This window comes from Balaenoptera physalus (genome assembly GCF_965194825.1).
Source record: "Balaenoptera physalus genome assembly, chromosome: 3".
NCBI classification, from domain to species: Eukaryota; Metazoa; Chordata; class Mammalia; order Artiodactyla; family Balaenopteridae; genus Balaenoptera; species Balaenoptera physalus.
The window spans coordinates 24,644,081-24,669,959 of NC_138890.1; the positions used below are offsets into that span (position 1 = coordinate 24,644,081).

The window sequence follows — 25,879 nt, forward strand, 5'->3', positions numbered from 1 at the left end:
CAGGTCTTAAAATCTCTACACACAGTTAGGATAGTGGTAACTCTTTTTATTTCCCTTCCTCCAGAAAAGCTGTTGAACCACCAGTGACAACTCGAAGTGAGCAAAAACACAAAGTTCCCATTTCCTGGATCACTTCCAACCTTGTGTCTGTTGGATGTGGTTGTCTGGCATTCAAAACTCGGTTGCCCTGGAGCCTGGAATCTTTGGCGGAAGGAGACTTTGGGGAATGAGCTGGTGCCGCAGCACCCTCTGGTGTCCAAGTGGCTTCTGCCGGGACATGCAAGGGGCTGCATGAAGGCAGCAAAGGAGGGTTTGAGAACATCTGCCCAGCTTTTCTTCCTCCCCAAGGAGGAGGGGGAAGGCAGTGTGAGAGGTCTCATGTCTGCCTCATATGAACAGTGGGGAAGTGGGGATCAGATTGACCTTCCATGAGCCAATAAATTTAGCATCCACAACCCAAATGGTGAATCCTGACTTGGCGTAACTGCTCTGGAGAAGGGCCCAGGAAACCCCCAGTTTCTCCTAGCTCTTTCTTTGCTAAAGCAAAACCCGACTCTGCTTTCCAGAGAAGGCTTGAATTCCAGGGTCTCTGCTCTGCCCTGAGCCTGCCGGGGACTGGGAAAGATGGGATGCCAGGGGTCCAGAGAAGGGCCCCTTTGAGACAAGAGAAGGGGGACTGGTGTACATTTCCAGGCTCCCCTGCACCCATTCCTACTCTTTGATCTCTTGACGCTAGGGTTCACCCTGCGTCAGACTGGGCGGCTTCAGCTGTCTGACTCTGCTGCTGACCCCAGTCACTGGGGCTCCGCTTTTCGTCCAAGGGCCAGAGTCCAGCATCCAGCCCTGGACATCGGTTGGACTTCCATTCCTGAGTTTGCTAGTCAGGTCTCATCACAGACATCTGGAAGGAAGTAGCATTGCATGACCACCCAGCCTGATCCAGGACAGAATGAGGGTCGAGGTTCAAAAGAAAATGAGACGGGACCTCCATCCTCAGCCACTCCAACAGAGCCAAACCCACACTGTGCCCGAGCAGATCTTGCCATCAAGATGTGGACAGTTAACACTTAGAATATTTCATTGAGTGCTCTGGTAATTTACCCGCTGTTTCTTTGGGTTTAATGTACAAGAAAGACCCCTGAACCTGAATAGCATCTCTAGAGTATTATACATGTTTTCAGGCAATGTTTCTCAAACTGTAGTCTCCTAACAATATTAGCATCAGCTGGGAGCTTTCTAGGACTTTCTAGGGATGCAAATTCTTGCCCCCTGCCCCCACCCAAATGAACCAGGAATTCTGGGGATGGAGCCCAGCAATCCCTGTTTCATCAAGCCTCCCAGGTGGGCCTGATGCACCTGGCGAATGAGAACCATTATTTTAAGGGAAAATGGAGAGAGAACCCATTATGAGCCATGTCTCTTGCTTGACACTTTTTTGTATATATTTATGTTTGTCTAATCATTTTGGGTAGTTTGTTTGGAATAGCCTGAGATGATGCTGAGTCTGGAAGTGGACGATTTATCGAATAGCTTTAGTGTTCCAGGACTAAAAGCCACCATGTTGTTTGAAATGAGTTTCCAGGACTTGCGACACACATAATATTGAAACATAAAGACGCGTTACCAAGTAAAATATAAAGGACGCTCTTGGAGTTGCTGCTATTTTGAATTATGTGCACTTGCTTCCGTTCATTTTTGGACCATAAAAATTGGACCATACCTGTTTGAGGAATATTTTTCTGAGTTTGCAGCCCAATTTCTCCTTTTCCACCAGGTTTGCCATCTTCAGAGAATCCCCTTTGTATAATTTCACAATGGGGAATGGCAAAATATCAACCGGGCTTCCCTGGTGGCGCAGTGGTTGAGAATCCGCCTGCCAATGCAGGAGACACGGGTTCGAGCCCTGGGCCAGGAGGATCCCACATGCCGTGGAGCAGCTAAGCCCGTGCACCACAACTACTGAGCCTGCGCTCTAGATCCTGCGTGCCACAACTACTGAAGCCTGCGTGCCTAGAGCTCCGCAACAAGAGAAGCCACCGCAATGAGAAGCCTGGGCACCCCAACGAAGAGCAGCTCCCACTCGCCACGACTAGAGAAAGCCCACGTGCAGCAACGAAGACCCAATGCAACCAAAAATAAATAAATAAAATAAATTTATAAAAAAAATATATATCAACAGTCATATCTCTAGAAGAGGAGCTGACTGAGGCAGTCTCCTGCTGGAAATATCAGTGGCTCCTCTATGCTGGGAGGAGAGGTCTACATGCTGTAGTCTGGCTTTCAGGGTCTTCACAAATTGGTCCTTGACCTGCCTGCCTAGCCCTGAGTCCTGCATTCTCCCTCACAGGTTTCTCTAAGTTCAGCCAAACCATCCACTCTTCCCTAAATGCTCTGCCTTTGCTCCACGCCCTTTCTCCACTGTCCCTCAATTCATGGTTCCCTCCCCAACTTGGTGAGCTCCTCTGTATCCACCAAGTGCCAAGCTCAGAAGCCAGTTCCTCTAGGAGATCTACTAAATTCCCCCAGGCAGAGCTAGCCCCATCTTTATCCCCATTCAAGGCATCAAACTCACTCGCATGCACTGACATTTCAGGAAGTATCATGTTGGAATATAATTCTGTATCTGTATCTCTGTCTCTCCCATAAGACTGTGTTTTTGCTCTTCAGTAGCTGGGGCTTCTGTTATTCACCATGATCAGAGACCGGCACATAACAAATGCTCGATAAAATGTTTTGAATGACTGAATGAGCCAAAAGTAAGGAAATGACTCAGAAAGCATTTAATGGCAGAGTTGACCATTGATATACCTAACCAGGCAGGTTATCTGCCACTACCACCACCAGGACCAGCCCTCAATTGGTTACACATTAGAAGTTCCAGCTGGAGGGGGACCCTCCAAACTGTGATCTCATCACCACCCCCATCCTGATGCAACTTTCAAAGAGGGGCCTCCCCAACTTCCTCACTTTGAGAATCACTCCGAGTTAAGAGAGATATCACTGATGAGCCCCCACTGGCCTATGAATAGTGTGGAGGCCAAAAAAAAAATGTTGAAGACTATTGTTTACAAGTTGCTCTTTAGAATAAAAAAGCATATGAATGTAAAAGGATATTGATATATCTAACAGTCACGAGATGCTTGCTCATGACAAGATTCTGATGCAAGCTGGTACATTTCTCCTGCTAACTCTCCCAGGCTCTTTTCTTCTCTTGGCATGATGCTCTTTTGGCAGCATGATCATTAAAGGATATCTACTCCAAGAAAATGAAATTAGTCAAAATGTGATGGACACAGTAGTCCAGCGAAAGGAAAACTTCTGTCTTTAGAGAGTTGTATCTCTTTGAGGTTTGTTGAATTTTCCTTTTTGCTTTTTTTTTTTAAAAAAAGATGTATTATTTATTTATTTATTTTTGGCTGCATCGGGTCTTAGTTGCGGCACATGGGATCTCCGTTGCAGCCGGTGGGCTTCTCTCTAGTTGTGGGGTGTGGGTTTTCTCTCTCTAGTTGTGGGGCGCAGGCTCAGTAGTTGTGGCACGCGGGCTTAGTTGCCCAACGGCATGTGGGATCTTAGTTCCCTGAACAGGGATGGAACCTGCGTCCCCTGTGTTGGAAGGCGGATTCTTAACCACTGGACCACCACGGAATTTTCTTGTTTTTTAAAGGCAAGATATACAATTTCTGTTTTCATCTTACTTACATAGGTAGTTGATGACGTACCCAGAAGGTTGACTTAATTTATGGAATGGATTCACATCTGTAGCTACGATCTCCATAAAATGAAAGGCTTATCAGTTTGCATCTGTAAAATACAGAACAGAAGCCTTCATGGGGTTGTAAAGCTCAAGAGCCAGCTACTTCTTATATTTTCCAGGAATAAATGAAAATCCAAAGAGGATTCAGAGACAATTTGAATCACTGAAGCATAAATAGGCACCTTTTATTACATACTCACTTTGTGCCAAGAACTTTCAAAAGATGATCTTATTTAATCCTCACAGCAACCCTGTGGGGTAGGTATTTTAAATCCTCACTTTATAGACATAAGGGGAAACTGAAGCTCAGAGAGGTTAAGTAACTTGCCTAAGGTCACACAGCTACTGTTTCAGACTTGCATTTCTTTGTGGAGTTATTTGATTCAAAAGCCGTGTTTCCTAATTATTATGAATTTGGCCAGGTACAGCCTGCAGTAACTGAAGCCATAAGCATTATTTAAAGGCACAGCTGGGTTCCAGATCCAGCCAATTATTGCCATATCTTCAAATTCCTCCATAGCAACTGGGAAGCCTGATTTTTATGGAACAATTCTAAAATGTTGGTAATTACTTAAAAACAGTTTACAACTCCATACAGGCTCATATGACGCATCTGGCCTATAGGATTCCTGTGGGATCGGCTGAGGTCTTTGTTGTAACTGTTTCTCTGTTCAACTTCTCTCTCCAGATCTTCCTTCCCTCCCTGACAGTGTTGATTTTGAGAGCACTTCTGAATGAACTTCTGTAATTGAGTCTCTATCTTTGAGTCTATTTCTCTGGGACTTAACCTATTACACATAGGAAAGGGGGAAGAAACTCTGAATATCTGAGCATTTTACCCCAAAGAGACTGAAATAGCTGAGGATCTAAATTATTGACTCACACTGAGTTTTCCGGATTAAACTAAATTCACGGCCCATCTCTCTCTTCTTGTGCCCACTGATATGCAGCAAAGTGGAGGTGCATGAGGAAGATTCAGTCAGTGTGGGTAAAGAAGCTCCACACATACATGCTCACAAGCATGTGTAAATTGGCAACTCTGCTCTCTGTGCTTTTAAAACAGTCTTAACCTAAAATGGCTGTGAACAGCGGGTGTGCTGGTAAATGTTTGACGATGGACTATCTGGAGGGGAAAAAAAGCACTCTGATTTAGAGCATGGCCAATTTCCATGGAGCAAATACTCCCACCATGGTTGATTCCAAGCGAGCTCTGTGAGGTCCCTAAATGCTGGTTGGGAAGAAATCCGCACAATCAGCTCTTGTGAGCAGGTGTCAGCCTGCTCCAACACCTCACTGGTTGTGGGTTTCTTACAAGTCGGCAGCAGTCTCACTGCTTGGCTGTGTAATACACGTCAATTCCACAGGCGTTCCATGAGCACCTGCTACATTCCAAGATGGTGTGCTCTCTCCTGAGAGATGCTTAGAGAAGAAGAGATTAGCTCTAATACACAGCTGCATGGAAACTTCACAGGGTTTCTGCAGAGTAAATGCCTGCCCTGGGGGAAAGATGGATAAGACCATTGACTTTTTTTTTTTGGTAAAGATTTTTTTTTTTTTTAAACTAAACACACTTTTTACAGGCATTTTTATTTATTTATTTATTTATGGCTGTGTTGGGTCTTCGTTTCTGTGCGAGGGCTTTCTCTAGTTGTGGAAGTGGGGGCCACTCTTCATCGCGGTGCGAGGGCCTCTCACTATCGCGGCCTCTCCCGTTGCGGAGCACAGGCTCCAGACACTCAGGCTCAGTAGTTGTGGCTCACGGGCCCAGTTGCTCCGCGGCATGTGGGATCCTCCCAGACCAGGGCTCGAACCCGTGTCCCCTGCATTGGCAGGCAGATTCTCAACCACTGCGCCACCAGGGAAGCCACCACTGACTTTTATCTCCTTTTATCCTGGGACTTACATTCCAGAGACAGTCACATCTATGGTTCCTGGTCCTCTGGTCCTCCATCTACTCATTTGTTACCTTTACTCGTCATAAGCCAATCTGGGTTTTATAAGCACAAATGCCTATGGGGCCCAGATAAAACACTTTAGCATCTCTGGATGATGTTACCTCCCTGCAGAGAGGATTTCTAGTGCTTCTAGAAGGCAGTCAGAGTAGGAGCAAATCACCTTTTTCCATTCAGGGAGTGAGCTTTTGGAAGGTGGGTTTCAGTGTTCCTTTGGTACCATCGATTTCTGTTTGTCCTTATTCCTAGAATCTCACCCTTTTAGAATCCCAACTGAAAGACCCAAGTATTCTCCAAAGCCCCTCCCCCTTAACAGGTCCTGAATTCTATTTTAATTTTAATCCCCCCATATCTGTGGCACTCCTAGAAGCACCGTCCTGTTCCCCTTTGCAGAGAAGGGCACCACCAAACATTGGGTTCCCTTCTGTGTATTTTCTTTGGCTCCTGAAGTCCTGGCTGCCTTGACAGCCCTGGACTCTACCTTTTGGTTCTCTGGCCTGTGAAACTCGTGAAAGCTCTGCTCAGCCCCTCTGCCTCCTAGCTGTTGTTGTCTCCAGGGCTCCTCAGCCTCCACCTGCACAGCTTAGGAACTGGCACACGCCTTGAACTTGTCGGCTTCATTCTGAAGCATTTTCCTTCCCTCTGGAACCGTAGCTCCTCAAGCCCTGGCATCCTCAGCCGCTCTTCAGTGTTATCCCACAGATAGGTTTTTAAGTCCAGATTTCTAGTCATTCGTTCTAGGGTTGTTCTGAATCAAGCCAGTCCATCGTGGCTAGAAGTGAACGATGTAACCCCTGAATTTTGTGTTGGCAACGGAGCTAATTTTTGAAATATACTGTGTGATCCAACTCTTAAGAGCCAAACAAAACATATCTTTAGGCCAGTGTGGGCCCACAGGCTGCCAATTTGTGACCTCTGGTGTTTTGGAATGCAAGTGAGTGAAAGTTATGCTCTACAAGGAAGACTCGGCTCTGATTTGGGTTTGTAAGTGGAGTTCAGGGAAACAAAGCAGGCTGAACTCTCCTTTGGTCGGCTACCAGAGTACAGACATCGGAATCCAGCTTTTTCTTTTTCTTTATTTTTTTCCCCCCCAAGTCGGTTTCCCATTCTTGGCTTCCCAAAAGGGAAAGGTGTTTGTGTGAGGTCTATGGAGTCAGATGCACGTGGGTTCGAATCCTGACTCTGCCACCTATTTGCTGTGTGACTCTGCCTAAGTCACTTAACCTGTTTTGTAAGTTATTAATATTCCCCTCATAGGATTCAAATTGTGGGGATTAAATGAGATGATGATGTGATCGTGCCAGGTGAGTGGTACATATTCAATATGTGTCCTTTTAAAGCCAGGTCCCACCTCCCACAAATCCTTTTCTCTTTGGCCTTTCTCTCGTCCCTGTTCAGACCTGCAGATCCTTTGATCTGTTGTGTTTTCAACCCTGGGTCCTTTGGTCTTTCCAAAAGGAGACAGAGAGGCAGCCCTGTCTACTCCCCACACTTATTCACTGTGATATGTCCACCATAGGAGTCAGCCAGCTCCAGCCCACGGACCATCAGAGCGACATAACTCCACGCTGGGCTGGTGAGATTTATTTCTGAGGAAAATTTGGGCTTAGGGGGAGGGAGGGGTTAAGAATTAATCCCCCATAAAACGTAAAAAAAAATGAAGAAGGGAAAACAAAAAAGTCATCCAGTGTCATTCTAGACTCATCGGTTGTCCAACTTTCCCCAGCTTTGGAGAAAAGAGAATGTACTGATAATTAATGAAGGCTTCTAGATGTCACAAGTGCAAGAAAATATTGGGTGTCAGGCTGCTTCCAATGACACAATGCTAGCCATCTATTTTATTGCTGTTTCTGTAGTTTTTTGAAACCAACAAAACACTGTGAGGTAGGTGATAAAGTGTTGGGAAATGCCCTCTCCCCATTTCTTCTGGGACTCAGCAAAGCAAAGAGCTGCAAAATATTTTAGAAACACTTTCCATCAAACGCCAGCCATTAACCGATTTTGCAAAGGACTCTGAAAGTGAATTCTCCACATGCCTCAGCCCTTACAAAGCAAAAGTCAGCACAGGAGCAGAGAGGAAGGAGCACATTTAAGACCAGTAGCCTACACAGTTCAAGAGCCTTGGGCAATGGCTGAGGTCTTCACTTGACCCATGTAGCCATAATCCAAACTTCTAGATTTTTATTCAAAATGGTGCTCAGAGACAAGAATACAAGGGGAAAAAATAATAGATTCTTTTGAAAGCCTGCCTGTTAATTTTTATTAACTCTGGAGAAGAGATTGTTAATTTGGTGGAAGGTGAAACTGCTCTTTGCCAAGTATTGTTAAAAACTCGTGGAATGCTCGCAAAAGTTCTGGGAGGTCCGTGTGACTTACCTCATCTGGTGGCAGTAACGACAGAATTCACACCCGATTCTTTCTTTTGCTCCCACCCCGGTCCCTGCCCAGCTAGAAGAAAACACTCCTTCAAGAAGCCACTTCGTGTGAGTGTGTCTAGATCCAAAAGCTCACATGTAGCTATGTGTGCAAATTCTCTTTGAGCTTTCATCGGGAGGAATTATATAATAATATCACATGATTTTGCAAGAAGTTCACCAGGGCTGTTTCGGAGGCTGTCAGCCAAGACACTGTTCAGACAGGGAGGCGTCAGAGCTGCCACTACAAAGTGGATGTTAATTACCTAAAACAATGTGTGTAATAGGCAAAGAAAAAAACAGGACCTGCTCTCCCAGCCCAAACCACTCATCTATTACAGCGCCAACTGCACAGTTATTTTGCCCGGAGGAGTTGTAATTAGCTGGTTTGCAAATTAATAAGATCTTAAAAAAAAAAACAAAACGACTACAAGGGGGAAAAGAATGGTGGGAAACTTTATATCTCCGATTCTCCAGGAATACATTTAGCCTGCAATTACCTCATTAAATGTCCAAAATTCACTTAATATACGCTGTGTACATTCTGCCCGATTGGAGTAGTTGGGCATAGCCCAGACCCATAAAGGCGGGCCGTCAGGGAAGGAAATCTGGGGGAGCAGCCTATCAGCCTGTTTCTATCTTAAACCCAGATTGCTTGTCTGGTTTGAGTTTGCAGATGCTAATAACCGTGCTTGATTATTCCAGAGAAATGAAAACATATGCAGGTGAGCCAAATGCTGTCATGCTGTTGCTTAAAAAGCCAGGGACCAGGCATGACTCAGTCCTGGTAACAATGGATAATACCAAACCTAGGACACTGTAATTAGATCTTTAATCCTATTGGCCTTTAATAACAAAATGGACTTGATGAATGGTTGGTCGGTTTTACTTGGTTGAAGGATGCTTTCTCTCCCAACAATGAAAAACCTTTTTTTTTCCCTTCTTCTTTCTGTTTTTCCCGTTGGCAAAGGAAGTTTCAAGATGAAAGGAGTCCTTAACTAGCTAGAGGACTGATGTTAGAGCATGCTTAATCAATCAGTGGAGTCACCCCAGATCCCCTCAATTCCAATTTCAAGGCTTCCACACACAGGGTACATCCATGACTACAATTATAGTTAACAAATTGTAATGACCATTAATTCAGTATTCACTCTGTTTTGGCCATACAAATTATTTTAATCTCCATTTCAACTTTACAAAGTGAGTATGATGCGTCTCACATAAAAAACGAGGCATTTGAAGCTCAGGTTTTGAGGTTTTTCTCAGGATCCCAAGTGAGAGAGGATTTGCATCTAGGTACCCTGTCCTCAGTGTTCTTTGCCCCATATTCCCTGACCACAGGAATCTCTCATGAGTATTAAGTTAGTCCTACACAAGGGCCAAGGAGTCACGATCAAATTCTCTGAGCTAGTTTGCTTTCATCCTGACTTCTTTTCATTTGATGTAAGCAGGAATTTGGGAGCGACAGGTGGGTGGGGAGAGGGGAAGGGATAATCAGCAGTGGAGGTGGAATTTTTAAGCACAGAGAGGTAGAGTATTCATCTTTAAGATATGGTAGGTGCTAAACTGAAATCACTGTTTCTGTATTGAAATCTTCTATTGGGTTGGCCAAAAAGTTTGTTCGGGTTTTTCCGTAGCATCTTACGGAAAACCTGAACAAACTTTTTGGCCAATCCAATATATACACAGAGGTCTTGTGTGTATAGAAAGGAATATATTTTAAGACCTGGGGCAAAAGTTTTCAGAACAGAAGATACAGAAAAAGTATATACCGTTTTACCTACACACTGATCAATGGTGTCAAAGTATGGTTCTTAATTATACTTTTAGGTCTGTGACTCTGCAAGATAAAAGGAGTTCCCTCTTTCCTTCAGTTGCCCCTGGAACATCCTAAAGGATCAGAAGAGAGAGGTGACATGGGACCATAGCTTGTAAATAGGGGCTGAGAAACTTAATCCAACAGGCAGAGAAGTTCAAGAGAGGAGACCAAGACTTTTGCCCCTCACCTAACATCTTCTCACCACACTATTTTAAGAATACAAGCAAAGCATAATATTTGACTATAGAAAGACTTAAAGTGTCTGTATATTAAATATATCATTAACAGAATTTTTTAAACCAAGAATTTGGGAAAATATTTGCAACACAGATGGCAGGGAGTTAGTATATTTAATATAGAAAAAGCTCTTTCAGGTCAATAAGAAGGTAAAACACCCCAACAGAGAAACTGGCAAAAGACATGACTAGGAGCTCTCCAACAAAAAATTACTTATATGGATTAATGTATCATCAATGACCTTCCCAAACTCATAGACTCAAAATACATAAAGAAAGGCAGGAAGAAACTAACAGGAGCCCCAGGAGAAAGGAGAGCATTAACCAAGCTTTCTCTCTTTGAGAGTTAAACAAACATCAAAAAACAAATGGAAAAAAAAAAAGGATTATTTAGCTCAATTTAGTGGGTATGTATTGAACTCAGTACCTACAAAGAATATGCATTCTTCTCAAGTTTTGCAATGACAGTTGCAGAAAATGACCAATCTAAATCATAAAGAAAAATCTCAAAAAGAAACCCTCTTTCAAAGTTAAAAAATTTACAGAAATATCCTTTGACCCCAATGATAGAGATCTGAAACAAAATAATTATCCTAAAATCACAATATAAGTGTATTTATGAGAAATGAAAAACAATCTAAACAACTCTTAAAAATGGAGAAAATTAAAAGTGTAATTATGGACCATTTAGACAATAACAATGAAAACCTATCAAATCTTAAGAGATATAGTCAAACTTTAACTTAAAGAAAAGACAGCCTTGGCTTCTTGAATGAATGAAAGTAAATGAGCTGAATATCCTGCCAAAAAAAAAAACTTAAAAAAAAAAATAAAGTCTTAAAAAAGAAGCCATTGCTAAAAACAAAAGTTTAAATTAATCAATTAGATATAAAGGAAACAAATACCCAGTAGAACTGGTAAATCTGAGAACCAATTCTTTGAAAGACCAAATAAAGGGACAAAGTTTTGGAAACTCTATTTTTTAAAAGGAATATGTGCATTTAAAAAAATTAAAATAGTATATTAACTGGTGGAGCAGTAAATAATCAGATCAATGGAATGTAATAGAAGGTCCAGAAATAGAGCTAAGTATTACAAAAATTAAGGATAAAAAAATTAAGGGAGCATCTTAAATCAGCAAAGAAATAACAGATATTGGAAAACAGACAAACCATGGATTATAACAAAGAAAACTATTTCCCTACCTCACACCATACAATAAATAAATTCCAAAATAGATGAAAATTCTAAATGTACAAAATACAGCCATAATCTGGAAGGATATAAGTGCGGTCAGGCAATGCTATTTCCTTCCGGTGTTCTCAATACATGAGTTGAGAAGGGCTTTCTGGGCATGACCACAAAAGCAGAAAGTTAAAGTAAAAGACTGACGGATTTGGCTATAGGTTTAAATATATTTGATTATTTATCCAGTAAATAAATAATATCTCCAATGTCCAGGTACTATTAAAGGTGCTCAGGGAGCCACGGTGAGCAAAAACTGACAGAGATCACCGCCTTCGATTGGGGGCAATAGATAATAAGCATAATAGATTAATACAGAAGTAAACTCTACATTTTTTTTTAGAAAGTGATAAACTGTATAGTTTGTAGAAGGTTGAAAAGATAAATATGCATAAAGCATTTTTCTTTATTTGTTAAGGGGGTTGGGAATGCAGAAGGGGGATTGCTATTGTCAGTAATCTGGTCAGTATAGATTTCATTGTGTAGGTGACAGTGGTGACAATCTTGAAAGAGGTGAGAGAGCGGCCATGTGGCTATCCCAGAGAAGAATGTTCTGGGCAGAAGGAGCAGATGTGCAAAGCCCCTAAGGCGGGAACACGCCTGGACCATTCAAGGACTAGCATACGGGACCCTATGACTGGAGATGAGCTAGCCAAGGAGAGATCATGGCAAGGTCATTGGCTTTACTCCAAAAGAGGTGGGAATCATGGGTTTGAGCAGAGGAAGGACACGACCTGCTTTGTCTGAAGCGGTTCACTCTGCTGCTAGGCTGAGAATAGACTGTAGGAGGTCAAGAGCCGAGGCAGGGAGAGCAGTTAGGAGGCGGCTGCAGCCTCCCGGCAACCGTGAGGACAGCTTGTGTCAGGTGGGCCCAGTGAACAGAGCTGGAGTCTAGATACACTCTAAAGGCAGCAGGGTCAAGAGGATCCCCTGTGGGGTGGATGGGGAGTGATTGGGAAAAAGCCAGGTCAAGGATGCCTTCAGGATGTGTTTTCTTGCCCAGCTGGAGCCCCTGGAAAAATGGGCAAGGCTGAGAGTGGAGCAGTTGTGAAGGGAGAAGGTCAGGATCCCATTTTGGACAGGTTGAGTTGGAAGTGTGCCTTAGACATCACGGGGTCAGGAGGCATTTAGATGGAGGAGTGTGAAGTTCAGGAGAAAGGTCTGGGTTGGAGCTAGATTTGGGGGCAGGCTCAGAGTATGTTTTAGTCAGTTTGGGGTGCCATAACAAAATATCATAGGCTGGGTGGCTTAAAGAACAGAAAATTATTTGTTCTAGAGGCTGGAAGTCTGAGATCAGGGTGCCAACGTGATTGGCTTCTGAGGAGAGCTCTCTTTCTGGCTTGTAGATGGCCACATTCTCACTTTGTCCTCATGTGGGAGAGAGAGAGAGAGATCTTCCTTTTCTTTTAAGGCTATATATATATATATATATATATATATACACATATATCTCCCTTCTTTTTTGGATTTCCTGCTGATTCATTTTGCTGTGCAGTAGAAACTAACACAACATTGTAAAGCAACTATATTCCAATAAAAATTTTAAAAAAGAATTAATATTAATGTAAGGCCACAATTCTATTGGATTACGGCCCCACCCTTATGTCCTCATTTAACCCTAATTGCCTCCTAAAGCTCCTATCTCCAAATACAGTCCCATAGGGGGTTAGATTCTCAACGTATAAGTTTTGGGAGGACACAATTTAGTCCATAGCAGCATGCGAATGGTATTGAAAGCCATGAGACTGGATGAGATAACCAAGGGAGTGAGGGAAAATGAAGAGCAGGGAAACAGCCAAAGCACCATAGAAAGCTACTTACAAAGCACATGACATGCTGGGGAAAATAGCAAGCAAAGGATTATATGCTTGCTATAACAGGATGGTTTAATTGAGTAGGATATTCCCAAGGAAAATTGGACAAAGAGCATGAACAAGCAATTCTCACAAGAAAGCCAAGTGGCCATTAAACATATTATGCATTATTTCAACTCATTCATCATTAGACAAAAGCCAACCAAAAGAATCAGAATCATGAGAGCATATTTTCATCAATCAGATCGATCAAAATTAAAGAAGGATGATGATGATTTGGTTTGTGGTGTTTAGGGAAAGAGGCATTTCAGGCATTATCAGTGAGAACATAAACAAGTCGAGCTTTACTAGACGCAAGTTGGGCCTGGGATGCAAAGCTTAAAAAATATGCCAATTGCAAGACAAATTTATGGTGTCAAAAGTGGTTATCTTGGGGGGAAAGGAGCTGTTAGCTGCAGGGATGGGTGTGGGGTATCTAGGGTGCTAATAATATTCTCTTTCTTGATCTAGTACATGAGAGTATTCACTTCGTGAAAATTCATTGAGAAACTTTTTTGCCGGTAGTTTATACTTCAATATAAAATATTAAAAATAATAACGCCTTCCACTGGATACAGAGATCTCCTTCTACAGGCAGCAGAAGTAGGTACTGATAGCAGTCGACAGCGGTGCTCCAGACCCCAGCAGGTATATTTGCGTCTCCGCTCTCAGTTTCGGGTGTCTCCAACTGAATCTCCATATAAATCCAGAGTCGGGCTTTACTAGGGGAGCCCCTGAAACGTGAGTCACATTTTATGAGAAGCGGGCTCAGCACCAGGAAGTCGGTTCTACTGTGAAGGCAACACAAGCCGTTGATAAAGAGAGGTTGCCTAGCTGGCTTTTTCTGCTCCTTCAGAACCTGTGTGAAATGTCACCTCCCCAGAGAGTATTCACTGACCACCACCCTCACCTCTGTCTATTCTTCTCATTCAGAACACCCTGTTCTTCCCACAGCCCTGATCACGGTGGATAGATGATTCTGTTCTGTATTGGTTTCATACTCCATGGGCATAGGGATGATTTTTTTTTTTTGGTAAGAATTTCTCTTTCACTGTCTTTGCTTTTTTTTTTTTTTTTTTTGGTAATTTATTTATTTATAATTAATTAATTAATTTATTTATTTATCTGGCTGTGTTGGGTCTTTGTTTCTGTGCAAGGGCTTTCTCTAGTTGCGGCGAGCGGGGGCCACTCTTCATCGCGGTGCGCGGGCCTCTCACTATCGCGGCCTCTCTTGTTGCGGAGCACAGGCTCCAGACGCGCAGGCTCACTAGTTGTGGCTCACGGGCCTAGTTGCTCTGTGGCATGTGGGATCTTCCCAGACCGGGGCTCGAACCTGTGTCCCCTGCATTAGCAGGCAGATTCTCAACCACTGCGCCACCAGGGAAGCCCAAGGGTGATTTTCTCACTGACATATCACCAGTGCTTAGAAAAGCACCTGGTACTTAGTAGGTGCACAGTAAATGGGCATTTATTCCCACTCTCTCCCATTCCCCTCTTCTTAAAAGAAACAAAAGAGAAATTCCATTTGTAAATTCTTTTTAAAAAATGTAATCATTCCAAATGCCCTTGAAGATGGATTTTTTTTGGACCTGGCTCCTGGGTAGGCAGATGGTCACAGGGCAGAAAGGACAGGCTTTGGAAATTGAGAAACCCCGGTCAAGTCCCAGTTTTACTTCTGTGTGACCTTGGATAAGTTTCCATATCTCTCTTGGGTTTGGCTTCCTCAGACTTAGAATGGAGAATGATACTATCCAACTCACAGGCATGGACTCGTATCATTCCTCACCTAAATTTCTAAATTGAGACATCTGTGAGAGTGAAAGGGGGGCTCCATTAGTAATGCTACTGGGACAGGTATAAATGCGGACTGTCCTGGGCCGGGGGACCCAGGATGTACACTTGACATACTACCAAGCCTGTTGGGTGTTTGGAACGAGCTAGGGAGCTGGGCGTGGAGTAGGGGCTCAGTCGGTGGTAGTTTTCTTCCCAGTGCATCTCTGCTGGCTGTACTTTGGTGGCAAGACTCTAGAGCAGTGGTTCTAGGGGAGCCTATGAAACAAGAGTCACATTTTTATGAGAAATGCACTTAGCGCTAGAAAATCAGTTCTATTGTGAAGGCAACACGAGCTGTCGATAAAGAGAGGTTGCCTAGCTGGTTCTTTCTGCTCCTTTGGGGACCTGTGCAAAATGTCACCTCCCCTGAATATTCCCTGACCACCACCCTCACCTCTGTCTATTCTTCTCATTCAGAGCACCTGTTTTTCCCAGAGGTTCTCAACCTTGGCTGCCTTTTGGAATCACACAGAAGCTAAAAGGAAACACAGATGCTGATGTACTTGGTCTCAGGGGCAGCCTGAGCATCGAGGTTTTTCAAACGCTCCGGGTGATTGCAGTGACGAGCTAGGTGGGAATCCTGCTCCAGTGCAAGTGGCTCTGGTCCCCCTACACTCCTCAGCCACCCCTCCCTTTTTTACTGTGGTAAAATATGCATAACATAAAATTTACCATGTTAACCATTATTAAGCGTACAGTTCAGTGGCATCATATATATTCACATTGTCATGCAACAATCACCACCATCCATCTCCGGAACTTTCTCATCTTCTCAAACTGAAACTCTGTACCCATTAAACACTAACTCCTCCTTTCCCACTTCCCTCAGCCCCCGGTAGCCTCTATTCCACTCTGCCTCTATGAATTTGACTAGTCTAGGTACCTTAAATACGTAGAATCATCTAGTATTTGTCCTTTTGTGTCTGGCTTAGCATGCTGTCTTTGAGGTTCATCCAGGTCGTAGCATGTGTCAGAATTTCCTTCCTTTTTGCAACCAAATAATATTCCATTGTATGTGTATAGTACATTTTGTGTATCCATTCATCTGTCGATGGACACTTGGGTTGTCTTCACCTTTTGGCTCTTGTGAATAATGCAAGTATTCATTCATGTCCCTGTTTTTAATTCTTTTGGGTAAATACTCAGAAGTGGAATTGCTGATTCTTTGTCCTTCTTTTTTTAATTACCATCTCTCTTCGCCCACACCAGACGTAGTTTTGTTTAACAAAAATCATTTACTCCCAACCTGGATCATCCGAAATCTACATAAAGACTGGGCTGAGGAAAACTTGCAGAAAAGAAAGGACTAATATTTAAGTTAATGGCCTCTGAGCAGAGCAAAAATCGATCACAGTTTCACAACATCCCTGAGCCTGGAGTGTGGAGTGTTCGGTGCCTACAGTGAAGGCTTTGGCTGATAAAGCACAGGTGCTGTGATGTCAAAAAGCTTGGGCTCATTTTCAGCTGATTCTGACATGAGATCATGGTTTCCTGTCCGAGCTGATAGCTGGGAGATCTCCAAGCTATTGTTCCCCTGGAGCCCAGCCCTCCTGAGGCTGGGAGCTTGTGACAGGACTGGGAGGAAGTGGCTCGGACTTTGCCTCCTCCATGACATAAGTAATAAACTGTGGACGTTGCAGGGGGCCTCCTGGGACCCTCTCTACCTCTTGATGATTCTTGGATCTCCAGACTCAGGAGGGGCCTTCCTTCTCTGTTTATAGGAGCAGTACCTCCCATCAGCAGCCTAGAGGCTGTGGGAGTGACACGCATTGCCTTCTTGGAGTTCACTGCTGATATTTGCTCCCAAGAGGGATGTAATTCCCCGAGCACAGAGACTGAGTTTATTACCGCACTAGGCAATGATGATCTTCAAGTATGGTAAAAATTAGTCAACCTTGACATTGGAAGCCATGATTAAACCGATTCCAAACTTTCTATGACAGAACCAGTCATCCCTGAACCACAAGAGGAAAGCACCAGGAAGTGAAACAAGACCCAGGGGAGAACTGCTTCTAAACAGGGTTATTCATTTCAGGAACTCCCAGCCTGTATCGAGTAAATGGTCATGTACATCTTACAAGGAGAGTTTCCTGAGAACCAACCACAGAACGGGCTCTGTCCTGAGAGGCAGGATAGCTCCAGCATTCAGAGCATAGGTTTGGGTTGACATGCCTTGAGTTGTTAGCAGACATCCCCTTCCTCAGAGCCTTGCAGGGGATGGCAGCTAGCTGAGAAGAAGAGTCCGCTCAATGTTAGCTGCAATAATGTCTCTACTACTGGCTGCACAAACGTGAGCTCTGGTCCCCACAACAGCATGTGAAGTCCTGGAACCATCCCATTTTACAGATGAGCAAACAGGGGCTCAGGGAAGTGAAGTAACTTGCTGAATCAGTTCCCTACCGCCGCCATAACAAACTATCACACACTTAGTGGTGCAAACACAACATGCATATATTCTCCGACAGTTCTACAGGCCAGAAGTCTGAAAAGCATTTCACTTGATGCAAATCAAGGCCAGTGATGGCCAGGCCATCATCCCTCTGGAGGGTCTAAAGAATAATCCATTTATTTGCCCTTTCTTGCTCCTGGAGGCTGTCCTCATTCCTTGGCTCACGCATCACCCGTCACATCATCTTTTCTGCCTCTGCTTCCCTCGTCCCCTTCTTCCTCTCCTGTAGTCTAGTTTCCTTCTGTCTTCCTCTTACAAGGACCCTTGTGATTACATTTAGGCCCATCTGATAATCTAGGGTAATCACCCCATCCCAAGATCTTGTACTTAACCACAACTCCAAAGTCCCCTTTGCCATGTAAGTTACCATTCACAGGTTCCGGGGATTAGGACATGGACATTTTGGGGACCATTATTCAGCTACCACAGTGCCCAGAGTCACATAGTCAGTGAGTGACAGAGCTGGGACTCACACACTGGTGTGTCTGATTGCAAATCCCATGATCTTTCTCTTAAAAAATCTTTTAATTACATAAGACATCAAAACATTTTTCTTTTAAAACTCAAAACGTTACAGGTAAAGCTAGTACCTCTTTTGACAGCCCTTCCCCCAATGCAATCTTGGCTCCTTCCCATCTCCAGAGATGTATTTGTTCCACTGGTTACCAGTTTAAGAGGCTGCCCACCAGAACATTTCTCATTCGTTTGCACACATAGCTATCGACCCATAATAAACAAATGGCATTTTTATGTGTGTGTATATTATATGTTATCCTGCATTCTGTTCTTTCTACAACTTGGTCTTCCATCTAATAATATATCTTGAGGTTCCATATGGTGCTACGTATCCTATGGATGGCCCTCATCCTTTTTAACAGCTGCGTAGTATTCCATTTAACAGTCATACCATTATTTTTATATCCTTATTTCCATTTTTCCCAATTTTCCACTGTACAAACATTCTTGTTTATGCCTCCTGGACCACATGTGGGGATGCTTCTCTAGGGTGGATACGGAGAATTGGAATTGGTGGGTGTTGGATTTTGAACTTTATTAATGCTTCAAAATTGCCCTCCAATAAAACTCAGGCTTTCCCTGTTACATTAGATTCTTGTGCAAGTGAAAAAGCATCCTAGGAAAACATTCTCCTGCCCAGACTTAAGTATCCATCATGGTGTCTCACCTGGTAAGCTTCTGAAGGAGCCTCCCTCACCTACTGGTATAGTTCCCACCATTCCAAACCAGATTGGTCCAGGGAAACTTAGTGGGCAGGAATGAATGATTGGGGGTGTTTTCTTCAATTAACCATCTTCTTGTCTTCAAATTGTGCCTCATTAGAATGGGAGCCAGGAGACTGGGATTCTAGAATCCCCTCTGTTAGGGTTTCTTTGTGTCTCATACATATAAAACATTTTTCTATATTTAGCTTTTTTTCAATATGTTATAAAAATCCAACAGAATTATTTTTCAAATTTAACTGGGTGTCCTGCATTTCTATTTGCTCAATCTGGCAACTCTAAATTCAGTTGGCTTTCTTATTTGGAAGGCAAATAAGTCTAGAGGCTTCAAACACAATTGCATTCAGATAACAGCTCTATTTGTTTACTATGGTTGCTGTAATAAATACCACAGAATGGGTGACTTAAACACCAGAAATCTATTTTCTCACAATTCTGGCGACTAGAAGTTTGAGATCAAGGTGTTGGCAGGGCTGGTTTCTTCTGAGGCCTCTCTCCTTAGCTTGTAGACGGCTGCCTTCTCCCTTTGTCCTCACGTGGTCTTCCCTCTATACCTGTCACTGTCTTAATATCCTCTTCTTATAAGGACACCAGTTTTATTGGACTAGGGCCAACTCATACTCATTTTAACTTAATTTCCTCTTGAAAGACCCTATCTCCAAATAAGTCACATTCTGAGGGTTAGGACTTCAGCATATGAATTCAGCCCTAACACCAGCTCTGGCACTTATCTGCTGAATTCATTCATTCTACAGCAGTTGATATTGAATAAAACCTACGCAGCATCAGACAGTGGCCAGGTTGTGGGGAGGAACAAGTGAATGAGGCAGACACATCCCCACTATTATGGACCTTACATTTTTGATGAAGACAGACAATCACCAAATATTACATAAGCAGGAAAACAAGATATAAAAATAAGTGCTATGCTGAGAATTGAAATGTACAGATGAAATAGAGAATGCCTGGGGGCTACTTTAGCTAAGTTGGTCAGAGGAGGCCTGAGGAGGTGACATGTAAGCTGAGTCCTGAACATTCCAAGATCAGGGAAAAGAGCGTTTCCGGCAGAGGGAATAGCTGCGCAAAGGCCCTGAGATGGGAATGAGCTTAAGGTGTTGAAACAGCAGCATTTCCTGCTCTGAAATCCTATGAGACTGTAAAAACACTTTTTATTATGGGATTTTTCAAACACATACAAAGTAAACTGAATAATACAAGGAACCCACATATGCCCATCATCCACCTTCAACAAGGATCAACATTCTGTCATTCTTTTTGCACCTTTGCTTCTCCAGTCCCCCAAATCCCCACTCAATCATTGCTTTTATAGTTTTTTTTTAAGGTAAAATTTACATACATTGAAATACATGACTATTAAATGTAGGATTTTGACAAAATGACACAATCGTGTAACTCACATCTCCATACAACGTAGAATCTTGCCATTCACCCCAGAAAGTTCCCTCATAGACATTCCCAATCAATTCCTCTCCCCCCAGAGATGGGGGAGAGGAATAATCTGAATTTTTCCAACATGCATTAGATTGGCCTCTTCTTGAACCTCATATAAATGGAATCATGCAGCATGTGCTCTTTTGTCTCTGATTTTTTGTTCTCAACAGATCTGTAAGATTCATCCATGTAGTTGTTCATATTAGTATTTGTTCCTTTTACTTGCTGAGTCTTATTCCTTTGTGTAAATATGCTGCAGTTGATTTATTCATCCTCCTAGTGATGGACAGTTGGATTGCTTCCAGTTTGGGACTATTATGAATAAAGTTGCTATAAACTTTCATGTCCAAATCATTTTATGGATATATGTGTTCATTTCTCTTGGGTAAATGCTGGTTTATATGACTGATGTAAGTTTAATTTTATGAAATACTGTTAAATTTTTTTCCGCAGTGGTTGTACTTTTTACCCTCCCACCAGGAATGGGTCTTCGTAACTCCACGTCCTCACCAACACTTGGTATTCTCACTCTTTTACAATTTCAGCCATTCTAGTAAGTATGTGGTGGTATCTCAATGTGATTTTATTTCACACTTTCTTAATAAACAATGACGTTGATTATTTTTGTACGCTTATTGGCCATTGAGATATCTTCTTTTTTGAAGTGTATTTTGCCTATGTTTTAAACTTGGCTATTGTGTCTCATTATTAGCAAGTTTTAGGAGTTCTTTATGTATTTTGGACAGAAGTTCCATGTCAGGTATATGTTTTGCAAATATTTCCCCCTGTCTGTATCTTGCCTTTTCATTTTAGAAATATGTACACCTAAAAAATTATTTTGAAGACACTTTATTTTTATAGCAGTTTTAGATCCATAACAAAATCGGGCAGAAGGTACAGAGATTTCCCATATATCCTCTGCCTCATCGTATGCACATCCTCTACCATTATCAACATCTTGCGCCAAAGGGTACCTTTGTTCCAAGGATGAACCTACATTGACACATCATTACCACCCAACCTCCATAGTTTACATTAGGGTCCCCTCTCAGTGTTGTACAGTCTATGGACTTGGACAAATGTATAATGACATCTTCGTTCTTTTTAATGACGTCTTCTGAGGAGTAGAAGTTAATTCTGGCGAAGTCTAATTTATCAATTTTTTCTTATATGTTTATTGCTGTCTATATCCCATCTAAGAATCCTTCACAGTATATCCGCTTCTGCTTCAGACACAGGCTGTTACCTGGTGAAGTAAACCATTTCATTCTAGATAGTTCTGTACCCTCTGTGTGTCTGAACAATGTAAGCCAAGACTCATCCCACCTCTCCCAGAATTTATCTGAATTGTCAGTACTGGACAAATATCCCATAATAGGGAGCAAATAGGAGAAAAATCCTTGTTCACCTGGAAGATTCATTGTTTAGAAGACTCCAATCTGAGGAGTCAAGAATAAATATCCATCTAAGGAAGAAGCAGGAAAAAATATATATACATGCATATGTATGTATGTATTTGGAAATCAATATAGATTTTCATGTAGTTGAAAAGGGAACATTCGGAGATGGAAAATGGTTGTTTTGAGACGTTAAATGGGAAGAGTTAAATTTCTAAAAATCCAGCAGAAGTCATAAACAGCTCATTTGGTGCATTAGAAAACATAGCCAATAAATAGAGAACTTGTGATGAATACGATGATCCCAACAAACAAATAACATGGAGCAAAAAGTCATTCTATCACCAAAAGAAACTCTGTTAGTATTTTGATATATTTATATTCATTGATGTGAATACAAACATATCCCCAAGTTTCTTCATTGGCCTGTGTGTACAAAGGAAGCCACATTAACTCAAATACAGCTGCTTTTTGCCACCATCTGCCAGTCTTCCCCCTGCAAGGCTTTGCTGAGTTATCTCCGGGGTCCCCCGCGGAGGGTCTCCCGCAGGCTCTCCATAGGGCCCTCACGTGGTGCTTTTCCATGCCCACTGCACTGTGCCCTGTTTCGGGACCATCTCAAAGACAGTGCCCACTCCAGGCATTCATGTAATTTATCAAACGCTGACTCAGCAGTAGCTTAATGTGAACAATTGTGACAGTGCCCTCTTTACCCTGTGTTGTAATGCCCTGGGATATAAAGAATACCCTGGCCCTAAAATGTGCAGAGCCGGCCCTCCATATTCCTGGGTTCCGCATCCACGGATTCAACCAATGGATTTTCCAGCCGCAGTTGGTCGAATTTGTCAACGCAGAACCCGCGGATACAGAGGGCCGACTGTACAACGCCATTTAATATGAGGGACTTGAGCATCCAAGGATTTGGGTATTCACGGGGCCTGGGGGAAGGGGAGCAGTCCTGGAACCAATCCCCCTCGGATACCGAGGGACGACTGTACTTGCTGTTCCCTCTGCCTGGCAAACTCCTAACCCAATGAGACCCAGTTCATATGTCATATTTAGGGAAATCTTCCCTTCATCTCTCATTCACACAATTAGGAGAAAAATCAAGTTGCCCAGACTGTAGAGACAAACAGACCCAGCCTTAGTCTTCTCTCCCCTTCAGCAGCTTGTGTCCGGGACCATCTCCCTTGTCTGGAAACAGAGCCCACAGGGGGACGTTCCTCAGAGGCAGGTTGGCAGGTTAATGAGATGGTGTGAGAAGAGGCTAGCAGCACCTTGGGCCAGAGTAAGCAGCTATCAGAGAGTACTGAAAAGGACGTTCGAGCAGTTTAAGGACCTTAAACTGATGACATACGGACCAGATGCAGCACTTGGATAGGTTTTGTTGGGACCACACAGAGTTTACTTTAAAAATGGAATTAGTTAACATCCTAAAACATGGGAGGTTTAAACCTTCAAGCGATGTGCCCCCCCAAGCAACACCACTAGCACCACCAAAAGTGGATTCTGCCTCCTCTTGAGAACTCCTCTTAAAGCGATGGCACCCTGAGCCTGTACCCTTTTAAGACCCTGATCACTTACAGTCCCCTTTCAATGGGGTGTGGGTACCATGCTCCACCTACATAGTAGGTAGCTTCCCTTCTTCCTGACACTGGTGGGCCCCTGACCCACTAGGTGCCCAGTCCCAAGATACAGCTCTTCACAGACACTGTTCCCGCCCTGGGGAGGTTCATTCGATGGACCTTTAGTCTCCCGTCTTCTGCCCTCCCACTGCACCCTGTATTCCTCACCCTGTCTGCATCCCCTCTTCCAGGCCCTGAGCACCTCCAAGACAGAGATGATAAGGCTCTGTTTGTGAACTGACTGAAGTCTTCAAAATTTTTAAAAATTCATCTCTTCCCCAGTGATCAGTCTCAGGAAAGACCAAAACACACAAGAATTGCATGAGCATGAAAATGATTCTTAAGAACACATGATAAAACAGGGTCAAGGTCGAAAAAGATGACGCCCTTCCCCCAATGCCATCTTCTGCCACCCCACACTCCTGGTTGGCCAGGTTCTTCATTTACAGTGGCCATGGCTCCTGATCTAAATATTCACTACTTCCTCTAACCAGGGTAATTATTACTCATGTAGACAATAGGCCATTATATTTGGATTAGAACAGCCCTGGTAATTCCAGAGGTACAGATCCTGTTACTATTTTTTTTTTCTTTTAGGACAATAAACAGCACCCATCTGAGACTGGCACAAGTTTAAAAGCCTGGCGAAATCCATTGTTTGTGTGAAGCAATAAAACTTCTCATTTACAGCACATGCTACCTGGTGATATGGGGAAAAATGGTTATCTTAGCAATTCTCATAATAATGATAACTTAGAAACAGCCTGAAACCTGGTCAGTAAGAGAAATGATAATTCAACTGTAATGTTTATGCAGTGGCTTACTACCATCAATGACAATGAATTAACTAGAGCTACCAAAAACCATGCTCAATGTGAAAAGCAAACAGCATCAAGATGTAAATACTATGCTGTCATTTATATAAAGTTTAAAGACAGCAAAACTCAAAGCTGTATAGTTTTAGGGACCTAGCTGTCTATGGTACACAAGCCTGGGTATGACACATAGCATGGCCACCTTGAGAAGGTGGGAATTCGTCCAATCAGGGCGGGGTGCACAGGGAGAGCCAATCATGTCTGAAGTGGTTTACATCTCTAAAAGAATACCTGAAGCAAATTAAAGCAAAACGTTGGATTTGACAGTGCTAGATGGTGGCTAATGAATGTTTATTATATTATTGCCTACACCATAATGCATGGTTAAATTCTTCAAAATAAATAAAGAGAAACTTTAATTCATCACCTGCTATGTATCAGATTATGTTATATGTATCACTCACCTTTAATTAAAATAACTTGTGTGGAAGTTATTTCTATCTCTATTTTACAGATGAAGAAACTGAGGTTTTGAGGCATTCTGCGACTTGCCAAGGCCAACACGGCTGGTAGCTGGGTTTCCAGACTGCCTTTAATTCTAAAATGCACATTCTTTTCACTACAGCCACAGACCTTCAGGATGGACTGCTTTCTTGAGCATGTTTCCCATGGTAAACTCTCCTCCTCTTCCTTCTTCATCCCCCCCCACCCCGTAACCCCCTGCCTCCCAGAAACAGGTACTGCCTTTCCTTCAATATCCCTATCATTTGCCTGGCAGGGCCGGCCCCAGTTCAGTCCCACAGTGACCAGGATGTGCCTCTGGCTTAAGAGCAAAGAGTCTCAACACGTCTGGGCTGTTTCCAGATCCTCTGGGGCAGGCTGTCAGGATCCCCTGCCTCTTGGGCACTGGGAGGCTTTGTCTGAAACCCATGGGTTATTGGTAAGGCCACTGACCCTTACTCAACCCTGGTCGTGGATTCTCTCTCTTTTTTCTCAAATCCTCTTGGGAACAGGGCAACAGACTCCCCTGTCCTTATCCCATCTGTCGCACTCCTAGTTTAGATCGCATCCTCACTCACCAGGCTACGTCCTTATAGATCTTGTCTCTGGTCTTACCGTCTCCAGTCCAAAACCCATACTGGTGACCAGAATGATCATTCAGTCACTCAACAAACTTTTACTGAGGACACATCGTGTGTCTTGAGTTTCACAGGTTGAGAAGATATATAGTCAGTCCCTGTGAATAACTTAAAGCATAATAGATCTAAAATTTATCTTGGAAGGTCATGACACTTTCTTGCTTAAAAATGCTCAGTGACTTCTCAGGCCCATGGACCAGACCTTCTGTTGGAGGTTCCTGGGAACAGGTATTTGGTAAGCTCCCTAGATGACTCAAACACTACCGTTTGAGAATGCTGGCCTAGGAATAAAGCCCAAGGCTCTTGGATTGGATTTGACGAAAAAGAAAGCAGAGCCCATATAGGGGCTTTTCCAGCAAGACAGCTGTGACGTCACCATGACTATCATTTACATTCCACACCACCTGATTTGCGTCACGCTGAGGTGGCTGCTGTGGCAATGATGACCTGTGACCCCTAGCCTGCTGGGTCACTCCAGCACCACGTGCTGTGCACTAATGAAATGGAATTCTTTTAAGATAAAATGTCACAAAAATCATTCTAGGTCAATACTCTGGTTTGGCTGATTCCAGTGTCAAGATGTCTGAATGAATGACCTACTTGAGATCCCTCTGAATGGGCTCTGCTCACTCACACCTCTGAGCCCCCGCAGATGCTT

The 25,879-nt window shown here is 43.2% G+C and overlaps 1 protein-coding gene across 1 annotated transcript in view; it reads left to right on the top strand.

The window, feature by feature from the left end:
• LOC309658214 (uncharacterized protein) overlaps window positions 1-25,879 on the top strand; it is a 607,864-nt gene that overhangs the window by 7,816 nt on the left and 574,169 nt on the right. Inside the window, exon 6 of the mRNA XM_082456604.1 lies at window positions 65-14,666. The gene's annotated coding sequence lies outside the window, so the exon portion shown is untranslated. The remainder of the gene's footprint in view (window positions 1-64; window positions 14,667-25,879) is intronic.